Source organism: Gavialis gangeticus, unplaced genomic scaffold, assembly GCF_001723915.1.
Source record: "Gavialis gangeticus isolate Ggan-Ray unplaced genomic scaffold, GavGan_comp1, whole genome shotgun sequence".
NCBI lineage: Eukaryota > Metazoa > Chordata > Crocodylia > Gavialidae > Gavialis > Gavialis gangeticus.
In genome coordinates, this window is record NW_017729011.1 from 15,682,712 (window position 1) to 15,696,596 (window position 13,885).

The 13,885-nt window shown below is 56.2% G+C and overlaps 1 protein-coding gene across 3 annotated transcripts in view; it reads left to right on the forward strand.

Moving 5' to 3' along the window:
* Positions 1-772: 772 nt before the first annotated feature.
* Positions 773-13,885, forward strand: part of NTMT1 (N-terminal Xaa-Pro-Lys N-methyltransferase 1) — a 17,563-nt gene continuing 4,450 nt past the window's right edge. For 2 of the 3 annotated variants that reach the window (XM_019510639.1, XM_019510640.1), the window contains exon 1: positions 773-835. The gene's annotated coding sequence lies outside the window, so the exon portion shown is untranslated. The remainder of the gene's footprint in view (positions 836-13,885) is intronic. The other variant, XM_019510638.1, reaches the window with a different exon arrangement.

Genomic DNA, 13,885 nt, shown 5'->3' on the forward strand with positions numbered 1-13,885 from the left:
CGGCCCAAGGACCAAGCCCTGGGGGACTCCGCTGCCCACACCCTCCCAGGTCGACATCGACCCGTCCACCACCACCCTCTGGGTTCGCCCCTGGAGCCAGTTTGCCACCCATGTGACCGTGCATTCATCAGTGCCGCAGTCCCTCAGCTTGCCCACCAGAATTGGGTGGGACACTGTGTCAAAGCCTTCTGTAAGTCCAAGAAGATGACATCGACTTCCTCCTTCCCATCTAAGCTCTTTGTTACCTGGTCATAGAAAGAGACCAGGTTAGTCAGGCAGGATCGGCCTGGCACGAACCCGTGTTGGTTACCCCTCAACATCACTTTCCCTGCAGGGCTCTCGCAAATGTGGAATCTGTATGTGTTTTTAAGGACAGACACAGCGAGTGAGGTGTCTTGATCCTAGCTAAGTCATGGACAACATGGGAAGTTTCAGAATATGAACAATTTTTTTTTTTTAGTTTTAACCCATGCTCTGTTGAGTTGATAATATGAGATCAAAAGGGAAATTTTGGAAGTTAGATTTACCCTTGATTCAATTAACATCACTGAAGTCTGCAATGAAGTAAGGTGGAAAGGCCTACTTAGAACCAAAGAGCCAAAGAAAGGTGCCATCTCTGTAATGCTTCCCCTAGCGTTTCTGGGGGGTCTGAGGACGCTCAAGCTAGCCAGGGTCCCACTGACCCAAACACAGCAGGACAAGGTACAGTTGGAGCTGTCTTCCGGCACATCCAATGTCCTTTGTTTCTATAGGAAATCCATTGAAGAGCCTTCCACCAAAAGAAAGAAAATCCTCTGGATTGTCAAAGGAATGATCCTGCCCAGCTGCAAAGCAGGTAGGAGAAGCATCTACAGCAGAACGTCCTTTTCCCCATGCCCCCTGCAGCCCGGCTGAGGGTCTCGGACTTCTAAGAATTGATCTACCTCTGTTGCCATCAAAGTCAGCAGACCTGTTCCCATCAGAGCACATCAAAATATTTGTGTTGAGGCATTTTTTTAATGAATTTTAGCAAAAATATTAGTGTTTGGGTTTCTGGAGCCTGGGGATGGTGTTCACAAAAAGTCTTTTTGAAAGCTCAGCAGGTTTTTATTTTTAGTTTTTTTACTGAAAAACAAAGAAGTAAATTATTTCTTGGGGAAATGTAGAGAAACAAAGAGAAAGAGAGAAGAAAATGTGTTGAACATACTTGCAAAACCTGATTGGCCATTTCTAGCTGGCAATGATGTCAGTGGGAAACAGGCCAAAGACTAATAAGCCCATCTGAAAATCCCACCGTTACTCCAGGAACAGAGCGACATCCAGCAATGGGAGCAAGAAGTGAAGTGAGTGAGGTCAGGATGCTCCATGCTGGCGCTGCCCCAATGATTCGTGGCCCTGACAGCCTCCTCTGCAGCAGGAGCTGTTCACGTGTAATGTGCCACCTCGGATGAAAGACGCACGGTGAAGCAATTACTAGGAGCTTCCCTTTTTCAACCTTCTCCTGGACGGTGGCTGTTTCAAGCCAATGGGCACAACTTCGACATGAGATCAAGGACCTCTACCAAGGAGAGATTGCATGCACAGAGTAGTGAAGAAATTGCTCCACTCCTTCCTGGTCGGGATTTGGAGTAGTGGCTAGATGTAAGGTCCACTGGAGAGACCACTGGATGGGCTCAGCCTTGGCTAACCCTGGCCAACTCTCTGCCCTTTGCTGAGTCTCTTTGCCTCTCTCTGCTTACCCACCTGTAAGATAGGGGCAATGTCACCTACCCTTCATAAAGTGCTTTGAGAAGTAAGGAGGAAAACCCTGGAGGAGATCAGTAGTGTTACTGGACAGTTTTATCAGCTCCCTGTCATTGTTTCACAGCCAGAGACCTGATTACAGTACACTCAGACCCTTGACTGGGATGGTTTAGTCAGGGATGTTCCTGCCTTGAGCAGGGCGCTTGGCTAGATGACCTCAGGAGGTCCCTTCCAGCCCTACTTTCCTATGAACCTATGATCCTACCCCATAGCTCAGTTTCCTCCCCAGGTCCAGCAGGGCTGCTAGCATTAACTTATGTCACAGGGATGTGCTAATGATTCCTTTGTGGCTGTGAAATGCTGCAAGGCAACAAAAAAAAAAGTACTAGATAAATGCAACACTTTCTGTTTGTAGCAGTGAGTGTTTTGCTCAAATAAGGACTGGAGGGACTGAGCCCCATCCATCTTTTTCTTTGGATGTAGGTCTAATCCAGTCTGTCATATATGAATAACTGAGAGTGCTGAGCCTGGGCTGAGAGGTTGGATCTGGCTTTGAGGGGGTGACGTGGCATGTGCTTCCTACCAGGTGTTCTGGGTTTGGTCCCTTTGCATCTCTGTGACTGAGCCTGTGATCTTTTTAAACTGCCTTTGAAACCAGAGAACGTCAGGGGAGATTTTCAAAGGCACAGTTGGGAGCTAAGTGGCCAGATCCCATTGTCTTTTGAGCCTTTGCAGATCTCCCCTGTAATTACACACAAAGCTTGGGTGCTTTGCCAGAGAGGAATATGGCCCCCTTCCCAACCACTCTGAATCCAGGGGCTCCAGTAACAGGTTAGGAGCTGCCCGTTGGAAGCCATTTGCAGCGCAGAGCAACAGCCACAACTTGAGTGAACCAACCTGCCAGCGGATACTGCTATGTTTTTGTGTTTGGCAGTACGGGATAGCCAGTTTCTACCTGTCTCCATCCAGAGTTGTCTGACAAAAGGCTCTCATCATGACACCAAGATCACCACCACTGCCTTTCCTTTTGGTTCCTTACCAGCTAGATGAGCGTTCGGTGCCAGGCATTCATGAAGGGTTGCATGAGAAGTCATTCCTTCAGACTTCTCCAGCGGTGACTTTTGCTCTTGAAAGCCCATCCCTGGCCACTGCTGGAAGTGTGGGGGAGCTGAGATTCGGTGGAAGAGAAGGGCATGAGTGATGTATGTGTTTGATAGACATTCAGGCATAGGAGGCAGGGTTTGGCTGACAGAGCCAAAGGCACAATGGATTGAACCTCAGCCCCAGGTTGGAGGTGCTCCTGAGATAGTCCTGATACCCTGGCAAGAGCACAGCTGCAGGGGACTTTAGCAAGAGCTCAGATGGGTCCTCAGAAAAGCCCCTTAGGTGGACCCTTGCTTTGATCTAGTATGGACATTCCTATGCGAGGTGCAGCAGGACTCCCACCCCTTCTTACCAGTTCAACCCCACTGCTGGGTGCAGCGAGTAGGGGGTGAGGCATGGTCCTCCCCTTGCCTCCTCCTCCCTGCCCCCACCTCCTTCCCAGATACTTCGGAGGTAGCCAGCACAAGGAGCCTAGATGAGTGTGCTCAGAGAGCAAATGGCCATCATGCCAAGGGCCAGGAGGGAACGCGACATCCTTGGATATTCTCTTGCCCCTCTGCAGGAGCTGTCTGTATCACTACAAGGACCCTGGAAATCTCACCCCTTCATTTGGGACGGATCCAGGATTTCCCAGAGGGGAGTGCAGGAGCAACAACCTGCACTCCCGGGCAGGGGCGGGGGGCTGGAGCTGCAGCGCCTGCTCCCAGCCTTCTCCACCCCATCTGTGAGGGCAGACTGTTTCAAGTTTTACTTCCTAAAGCACGTGACAATCCCCCTTCCTTCCCCACCCTGCTCAGAGGCAGCCCCCCATGCACACTTGTCTTCTCCCCCCTACTCCCCTGCCTGACACTGCCGCTTTCTCCTCTGCCCTTGGGCGGGGAAGGTCCAGCGTCAGGCGGACTGAGCAGAGGCTGGGCTCACTGGGGAGGGGAGAGTGGTGACTGGGAGAGGAGCTCCCCCCACCCTGCCCAGGGCAGGCATGAGCAGTGGGCAGGAACGGCCTTGATGCTTCCTCACTCCTGGGACAGCAGGGAAAGCCAGGCAGGGGCGTGGGGGGAAAGGGGCAGAGAGGGGATGCGCTTTTGAGCAGGAAGGGAAAGGGAGAGGGGATTTTCACATGCTTTAGGAACTTTAAAAAGTCCCTGGAGGTTCCCACAGTGCAGTGCAAGCCAAAAGGGGGGGTGTGTCCACACCACTGCCCCCGCTCAGGATCCACCCCTGCCTTCATTCACCAAGGTCAGCAGGGAAGGGAGGCTGGTGGGGGGAGACAGGGTTAGACAACACATTTTCCTACCAAATCCTGATCTTGTTTTTTAAATCTAAACCTGGGAGAAATGTGCTTTCTTTTCTGAAAGATTTCTCTGCAGCCAAACAGGCAGACGATTAAACGTGTTGGAAGGACATTTTTAAATTAAAAAAATCACTCTCTGGCTTAGAACCTGAATGCAAAATCGCAGCCAACGGCAATGGAGGCAGATGATTTATAAACCTCTTAGCCTGCAACTATTCTGCACTGGCACTCACATGATTGCTGATGTAATCCACTGGTTCAGGGCATGTTAGCTACCCCGCTACAGTGGTTGGTCCACATAAAAGGATAGGAGATGACTACTGCTACCAGATACAGAAGCCACTCTTTTAGGCCAAGTGGTGGAGGCCCCGGCTTTGAGATTTCCAAAGCTGCCAATGGCATTTTGGCAATTAATTGGAGTCAGTTGTCCAAGTCCAGTGGGTCACATTGAGAATCGCTGCCTTGGTGTATGTGGTCCATGGCTCAATCAACACTGCTGACCCATGGAAGTGATGGATTGTTTCCAGGCCAAGAGTAGGATATGTCCCTACAGCTGATGCGGTTGAATGGAGAGGCAATGGCCGGGCCAGGGTGTGAGGCCTAGCTCTTGGGGTCCCCAGCTCCACTTGGTCAAAGGTAGACTTGCCCTGCTAGGCCTGGCTTGGAGTCTTCTGCTTGTTTTCAAATGGGTTGAGCTTGCTGGGTGGTTGCATTCAGAATGTAATTGTCCACAGGGTGGTTTGCTACCTATCCGCCTCCTTTGGGACAGCTGCTTTGGTGTGCAAGTCTGCTTACTGCCTCCTACGTTGGACGTGGAGCCAATCCTGTGTCCTGTGCATTTGAATGCTGGGCTGCAAGGCCACCCATTGCATTTTTTAATCCAGGGCCACATACCATGTATTTTTAATGGAAAATGTCACTTGTGACATGGCAGGTAAAAGACTGTCTGAGGCTTTAGCAAATGCGCAGGGCCGGAACTGCTGCATAACTAGCAGGTGCCTTTTCATATGTGCCTGAAGGAGCAAGTGGGTTTGGGGGTCCCACCCTGGCACTTTGATTGCACAGTGGCTACCAGAGGGATGGGCAGTGTGGGGCAGGATCCCAGCTGGGTGAGTAAGGTGCTGACTCCATCGCCTGCCCTTAGATTGGCCACAGACAGAGCTCTTGCTCCAAATGCCCCCTGACAACTACATTGCTTCTAGTCTGTGCCTGTGCCAGAGGTCACAGGAGATGGCATCCTGGTTTCCACGCCAGACCCCACTTGTCGGAGAGAGGTCCACTCCGTTCCACCCGTTCTTCCTCCATGACCCCAGATCTTCGTCTTGGGGTGGGTCCTGTGTGGACCTTCCTTGCTCTCTGCTCAAAGCTACCGCCTTTTTGTCTTGGCTCAAAGATCATATCGAGTCCCCAAGGCACTTCCTGCCTGGCAGTCCAGGCCCTTCAACTTCTTGCTGCCCTGGAGGAGGGCGTCCTCACTGGCACTCAGAATATGAGGCAGCAAATACCCCGCAAGGGAAGCAGAACTTCAAAGGTCCAGGATATTATTGCTAAAATGCAGCCCCTGCTGAGGGGGGTGGCAGCAGCCAGACAATGCACAGAGCACTGGGTAACAGTGTTGGAAGGGCTGGATGGACTTGCTGTTATATCCAGGGCAGAGCAGGTGCTCAGCTCTCAGGAGCGTGCCCAGACCTCTTCTCCCAGGCACAAAATAAATTCCAGGGGGCTCATGCGTGAAAGGGATGGATCAACTTCATGTGTTTGCAGCAAGCCTGGTCCCAGCCTGATGCTTATAGCACAGAGCCATCCCCTCCAGACATGGTAGCATTAGAGCTCAGGTGCGAAGGCAGGGCTCCTCCTTACCCCCCGTGACTAGAGCATCCCCCCCAGCGCTAGGGTAGCAGAGCAGACGAGCGGAGGACGGCAGTGCTCAGAAGCTCGGCTCGACCTTCCTGCCTACAACCCTCCCCAGTGGAAAGGCACTGGCTGGAGCGGGCAGGGGATGCCCGGATGGGTTTCTGTATGCCCCAGGGCTCTGGCTGTCTGCAGCATTGCCTGCAAGCTGCTTGTAGCACATCCAAGCACAGCCAGCACTCACATCAGATTTTCCCATGAAGCCCTCTGAAAGGAGCTTGGCTCCCATCCAGCCATTAGAAATGGAAATGTAGCATCTCCCGGAAAGCGCCGACCAGCCTAGCCTAGCTTTTATGTTCCTCCCTCCCCTGCCGTCAGGGGACTCACTCCAGCATTCGACAGCGGGGCTTCCAGCGAGGCAGAAAACCAGCCTCGTGGACACCTCGCCCATAGGTTCCCGGGGGCCCGGAGTCCATGGTCGCATCCCCCATGAGTTGGTTTGGATGCGGCCATGATCTCCAAGCTTCTGCTCAGCTTTCAGCCCCCAAAGCCTCTTGAAAAAGGAGGTCCAGGTGACCAACCTCTGCCTTGCTCCACATCCCACCTCTTTTGCAGTCAGGAAGTCTGGTCTGTACGAGCACACGGAGGTGGGAAGGTGCGAGTGTGCAATGGTTGTACCCCACGGAGGACTCCTGCCCTTCACCTGTCTCATCCAACTGTAGCAAAAGAAAGGTGGCTGTGATTAGGGACAGAGGGATTCAAGGTGCTGGGAGTCTCACGCTGTTAAATCCCACAGTCCCTGAGCTAGCGGTTACTTTGGGGGGTGTTTGTACAGTGCCCAGTGCAGTAGGGCCCTGGTTTGTGTCGGGGGCCTCTAGCTGAGACCACGATACGGGCTATTAAAGACCCTGGTCAAGCTAGCCAAGCCCTCGCAGCCTGCAGCTCTGAGTTTCTGTTCCCGTTGGGTCTGCCATTCAGATCTACCCCACATCCCTCCAGAGCTGTGTGGACACTGGACCCAGTGCTCTGGGGCTGGCCTCGTCTCTCACCGCAGCCCTTTGCTTTTTGAGGGTGATTCCAGGTTTCCAAACCAAGGTGTTTTTCTGAGTCAAGGGCAAGCGTGGTCTGAGGAAGGACTGCAGATATCTTCCCTCAGGGCAAAGTGTGGCAAGCATTGCAGGGGGAGCAGATTTCTGGTAGAGACAATTTCTCCTCCTCCCCTCCACGACCTCATATCTTCCCTGCTGCTCCTGCCCTGGCATCCCCCCTGCCCCTCCCCGAGCTACTCTTTGCCTTCACTCCTCCTCTCTCTCCCCTTCCACACTCCCTTATTCACCTCCTCTCCAGAGCAAGTGCATTCAGTGGTATGGGGATTTATCTCAAATGTGCATCTGCAGCATGAGGGGCTTGGAGCCTGGGCAGAGCAAATCCCCCTCTCCAAGGTAACCAGAGCTTTCTGAGGGAGGTGGGGATCCTTGTAGCCCAAAGGGCAAGGGCAGCTCTCAGGGAGGCAAAGCAGCACCCCCCAAATCTGCCCCACAGCAGGGCTCAGCAGCAAAGGCGAGGGCAAGGTCCTGGGAGCAGAGGATGGACAGAGGAGGTGAGACAAGAAGAGGTTGCCAGCTTGGTCCCAGCTGCCCCGACCCCCGTGTGATCGCTGGGCTGGCTGAGACGGAGCACAGGCGCTGTGCGGGGCTCAGGGGCAGTGCTGGGGCCCCGCAGCGTTTTTGCTTTGCTGAGTGCACCAGAGAGGGGAGCAAAGTTTCCCTAGTCACCAAGACTGGGGAGGGAAGGAGCACATCTGCCCCCCAGAAGGCCCCGGAGCCCAGCAGCTGTAGAGGATTCAGCCTCGCTGGAGCTCATCCCCTTTCAGTGAACATGAGCCTAGACCTGGGTGCCATGCTGGCCTGCGGGGCTGCAGCCTGCGGCCGCATGGCCATGCTACGAGCGTGCCGGTTCTCGGCTGCCCCGCTCTAATGCAGCACAAGCCTGGCATGGCTCCCTGCCAGAGCTCCGGGGAGGTCCAGGAGCCAGCCAGCTGCACCGAGACTGACTCACCTCTCACCAGAGGGAGAGAGACCAAGCTCACCCGGGACCAGCAGGCCTGGCTGCACCCTGCCTGACCTGCGGAAGAGATTGTGTCGGGCGCGCAAGCCTCCAGATCTGTCCCTCCAGCATCTAGGGCAGGTTCTCCCTCCTGCCAAGGCCTGGCCCAGCACCCAAATGTCCTGGTGATGGCAACCCGGGAAGTCAGGATTAGCCTCTGCTCAAGCGGTGGGCAGCCATCCTCCGGGCCAAGGCACTGCAGCCTGGCAAAGGGGGCAGCTGGGAGGGTTAGAGACAGAGAAAGGAGGTAGAAAGTGGGGAAGGCAAGAGAGACAGGGACCTGGGGCTGCCCCTGCCCCTCCACACAGGTCCTGCAAAGTTTGTTCGTGCCTGCCGGGATCCTGCGTGTGCCTCCCCCCTTGCCACCGAGGGAACTTTTACACACCTGGGAGGGGAGGCAGGAACCGGGCGCAGCGGGCAACTGGCAGGTGAAGGACCAGCTCCTGTTTGGCACTGTCAGGAGGGAGAGAGGCAACGGGGTGGGAAAGGAGTGCGAGGTTTGGGGATGGGGTGGGGGGAGTTTCCAATCCATTAGCAAGAAGGAGGGAAGTTTAGCTGAGCTGGAGGGAGGTGGGGGGAGAGAGAGACAATAATCACAGGCAAGCCAACAGTGCCCCCGTGTGCCAGTGCCGGGGTGGTACAGGAGTGAGCCCCGGCTCCGGCCCGGGGAAGCTGGCACCTGGAGGAGGGGGCTGCACCGGGCCCGGTTGTCCCCCTCAGGGCAGCGTGGGAGGAGATGCAGCTGCTCAGGGCATTTCCTATGGGAATGAGGAAGGGAGAGGAGGAAAATGAGTGGGAAGAAGGAAGGCAGTAGGTTAAAGGAAGGGGAAGTCATGCCTGGCACACTGGGCACTAGTGTGCCAGTCTTTCCTCTCAGGGCCCCCTGCTCTCAGATCCTGCCTCCGGGCTCAGGCTTGGCACTGCAGCCTCCTCCCAGTTCCCATTTGTACATGTCCTTGAAGTCCCCAGCCATGCTCTCCTCCCAGTCCAGGCTCAGCTGCATTGGCAGCAAAGGTAGGACTTGGCCATGCCAGCCCCTCTGGTGATAATGCTCCAGTTGCCCGGTGGGAAGATGTGGGGGGAGTCTGGGGCAAGCGCAGCCATGGGGTGCAAGCTGCAGCGGAGGGCGAGTCCAGCTGGTGCTGCTGCCCCAGCCCATTCCTTTCCTGGGCAGTGTCCTCCCCTACCCACTCTCACACCATGGCATCCAGGGCACACAGCTCCTGTGGCATCTTCCACAGGGAAGCAGGCACGGGGCTCAGCTCTTGAGAGACTGAAATGGGCACGAGCGTGCTAGCACTGGGGGAGTTGCCTTTTCCTGTCTGTGGGGCCTTTGGCCATCTGTGTCCCCGCCGTACTCTGAAGCAGATGGTGAGAGCTGGGCGCTCTCCGGCCATTCTCCCTCCCCCTTCCTGCCAGCAGAGCCAGGATGGCAAGCCAGGCCTCTCTGCCTCCCCAGCCTGTCACCCAGACCAGCGGGGACTGTTGCAGGGGCCACCTGGTGGGAAAGCCAGGCTCCATGCCCTGCGTGCTGGCCGAGGGAGCGATGGCAAGGGAGGGGGAGCAGAGATGGCTTTGACCACCTGCACCAGGGCCAGTCCCAGTGCATCCCAGCTCCTTCACCACTAGGCCTCACTCGCTGTACACTAGCACTGTGTCACCTGTCATCTCTGCTGCTGTCGCATGCCAACCCCGCTACCCCTGTATAGAAGGCTGCAGTGCCCACCTGCCAGCACCCCCCCAATACCAAACACAGCACCTACCAGCTCCTTGCACAACCACTGCAGCAGCAGTATGCCAGCCCCTTCCCCCCCTCCCACCCCCCCACGGTATATACTATCCCTGGAAGACAACACCAGCTCCTTTATGCCAGATGCGGCAGCTACATGCCATCCCTGGGTATGGCACGGTGCTCTCTCCATGTGCCAGCCCCTCCCCACATACCAGCCACAGGAGTTACAGGCCAGCCGTCCACATTTTAACCAGGGGTTAAACAGCAGCACGGCAGGTGTGGCAGCTGTCTGTCACCCGCGGGTGTATCCCAGCTGTAGTGACCCCATACTGGATGCACCAATGAGCCAGGAAAGAGGGCACCACAAGGGCCCTCAGTCAGTCCAGGAATACAGTTGGACCTGGCTAAGATCACAAACACTGACGAAATGGCCACTTATGGTAGCATTTGTTTTTATAGCGCATCCTGCAGAAGCCTAGAGGGAACACACGGATCATCCAGATGCACATACACACTCGCACAGTTCATCTGGAGGCACACACGCACGCTGTCCGTCAAGATGCATGCACAGACACGCACACCATTCAGATAGGTGTGCATATACACACACCCCTTTCTCTGTGTCGCGCACACACCCTCTATCCATCCATCTGGACACATGCATGTGCATATACTCAGGGGTGCACGGTACATTCACACAAATCCGTGCCCAAATTTGGAGGGGAAGAGCAAGGTGCCCCTGGCCCCTGCTTAGAAACACACACAGGTCAAGAGCAGCAGGAGAGTCTCAATGCTGTTAACCCCTTTGGGAGGGCTTCCTCGATCAAGTGCCCGTCTTGCCCAGCCCACGCCGTCCTCGTGGCCGGAGCGGCTCTGAAGCGCACACGAGAGCTCCACACGGTGGACCTGCTCCAGCCAGCTCTTTGTTTCTGGAGATGAGAGTTGCAATGGCTGTGATGCTGGGAGCGTGGCAGGTAGCTGACAGTCACGCGGCGCTGTCCTGCAAGGTGCAGGGGCAGGGCTGGGGAGGGGGAGCTCCGCACTTTTCCCAGCTGTGCCCTTCACCCCGCTGGCACAGCTGTGCTCCGCTTGAGTTGCCTGGTAACCGGAGGCTGCCTCCGTAACTGTGGTTTGGGTGGCACAGGCACATTGTATTTGAGCAGCTGTGCAGCGCTCGTGCCACGGAGCCCGGAGGCACAGACCCCGGCCTCTCCCGACTCGGCAGAGGGGAAAGCTGAAGGGCAGCGGGGCTGCCCACCTTTGGGGCCAAACCCACACCCCAGCCATTGCCAGCTCTGGCGGATGCCAGGAGCGCCTGTAGGGCTGTGTGCCCTTCTGAATCTCAGCACCACAACCCTTCATCTTGTCCCACTGAAGCCAGCGGGTCTCCTGCTGTTGACTTCAGTGGGAGCCGCAGTTGGCCAAAGTATGCCCTTCCCCCCGGAGGAAGCTGAAACGTCTGTCACTTCAACCCCAGGGCCTGATCTTGCCATTGCAAAGCAGGAGTGGGCCCCCTCTTACATCAGTGAAGCAAGACTCAGGCAGAGGTGGCTGAGCCCCACTGTCCCTATGTCCCAACGCACTGGCTGCTCCAGCTTCCCACTCGCTCTGCCCTGACACATGCGGTTCCTGGGAAGCTTGTCATGCTTTTCAGCCTCCTTAATTTCACTCTTGCATTTCTACACTCCCTCACAGCACCTTAAGCAAGTCCTTTTCCCCCCTCCAGACAGCAGCCAGCGTTGCTCAGGTCTCGCTGCAGCCAGCCCACGTCCAGCCCAGCGCCGCACGTCTCATTCCTTTGATCTTTCCCTCCCCGCTCTGCAGTGCTGTTCTGCAAACTCCGTTGCAAGAGCGCAAGGGCAAGCCTTACCCAAGCTCAGCAAAGCTGGACGTGCCCTCGGTGTGCTACAAGCGGTCTCTCAGCCCGCAACAGCAGCAGCTTGGCACATCCGTGGCACACCCGGAGCTGGCACGTCCATGGCAGGAACACGTAGGAGCCCCCGGCCTGGACCAGGGCTCCCCTTTGCTGGGAGTTGCAGAACCACTGGACAAAAAGGTGAACCTGACCCCAGGGACTGAGTGTCTTACAGCAAGACCTGGGGCGGATGGATGCAGGAGCTCAGGCAGTCTTGCCACACCAGCCGCCGGCCCTTTATCGAGCTTCTGGGAGGCACTGCAGCAAAGGAGAGGCGGAGGGAGGGACTGGAAGGAGCAGAGGTAGTGCTGCAGTATTTGTGAGGAACCTCTTCTCCCAGCCCTGCTTGTGCCAGCATGGAAGGAGTGGGAGGGGAAGGCTGGTATCACTGGCAGGGTGAGGGCAGGAGCTGATGACCAGTGGGGGAAGTGCATCCGTCCACCCTTACAGCTTTCTCTCAAATGCCAGTGATTTGGACCCGTCTCTAACCTCTCGGGGACCCCTCTGCAGGTTATCTGTCCTTCCCCACTCTCCCGTCCTTCTCGTTTGACCTCCTTTCCCAGTTCAGTGACTGCACTGGTGACCCTCGTTCGTCCAAAGCACCAACCAAGAGGTGGAATAAGACCAGCCCAACCAGGGCACCATTTCATGCCTCCCCACCCCCAGGGTGTTGCCATTTATCATCCCCCTCCCTTTTGTTTACAGCCTTTCAGGCGACTTGCAGTCCATGTGACAATATTGGTGTAAAAGCTCATTTGAATTAATTTTTCCCCAGTAAGATTTAGTGAGACACTGTGTCAAATTCCTTGCTCAAATCCAGATATATTATATCCACCGCTTTGCCTTCGGTTGCTAATTTTCTAATTCAATCAATGAAAATGACCATGGTCCCTTGTATGATTTGTTTGGTGCGAACCTGTGATTCATGCTGCAGCGAGCTCCATTTCATTAACTCTGGAGGGGCTTCTAGTTTGGGGGGTGGGCTTTCTCTCACGTTTGCTCCAGGACGGTTTGAAATTCAGCTTAAAAGCTGGCACTTGCCAGGGCCATTTTTGTTTTTTGGGGAAGCTCAGGATAACGTGCCCAGTGAGCCTGGGGGAAGGCCACAGCGATGTGGGAGTCTGTTGCCAGCTGTGCACGGCCCGTGCCAGGCATTCGTGGGACACCTGTGACCTGAAGCAGCAGAAACCACGCTTCTTTGGGGAGCCCTTCCTGCCCTTCACCTCTGCCTCCTTCGCAGGGGAGAGCGCTCCCGAACCGTGCTCGGACACAGCAGCTCAGGTCCCCCGGCCCCTCCGACCAGCCGGTCCTTCTCCGCGCGTCGCGTCCCCAGGCGTCGCTGCGAGGCACGTGGAGCATTTTCGCGGGTGGGAGCTGGCGGCTGCCGCTTTGGACGTGCAGACTGCTGGAGCCCGTATGCTCCGCGTTTTCCGGACGCAGGAAACAACCCGGCTACGTGTTCGGTAGCGAAAGCTCAGAAAGGTTTGCTGCGATAAAGTCAGTCCAACTTAGCGAAGCTTGCCCTGGACAGGCAGACGCTGTACGTTATTCACGCTCACCTCGTCGCCGCGAGGGACAGCTCTCCAGACCCCTGCCTGATATGTGCGCCTCCCCCCATCCCGTGCCAAGCCCTCTCGCACTGTGGAGATGCTCATCTCGACTGGTTTCCTTCGCCAAGCGCCTGCACCTGCGCTCCTGATCTCCGTCTCCCCACTTCTAACTTTTACACCTGTCCTCGGGTTTTTGAGCTGCTGTTTCCCTGCCTCCCTTCAGCGTCTTTTTGAGCGTTTGTGCATTGTGATTATTACTGTTCTTCCTTCCTGGGTCACCCAGCGGTCCGGAGGCACCTTTCTCCCTGCTGCTGCTCAGCACCGGAGCTCAGCACAGCCGTGGCCTAGTGCAGCCACGACTCCCCCAGGAGGTGCCGCGACAGGCTCAGCTCTGGCTCGCTGGGAAGTCAGGGATCTCCTCCCCACTTCCACGGCTCTCTGGGAGGGCAGATGGGTCAGGGGTCTCCTCCCCTGGAAGGAGGGTGGGCGGGCTGAACGGGGCGGAGAGGACTTCACCGGGTCAGGCAACAGCCGTGCCTCACGCCGCGGCTTCCGGCCTGCAGCCCGGCTCCTTGCCCGGGGTGGGGGGGCTCGGGCCTGCGGGGCCTGGGCCC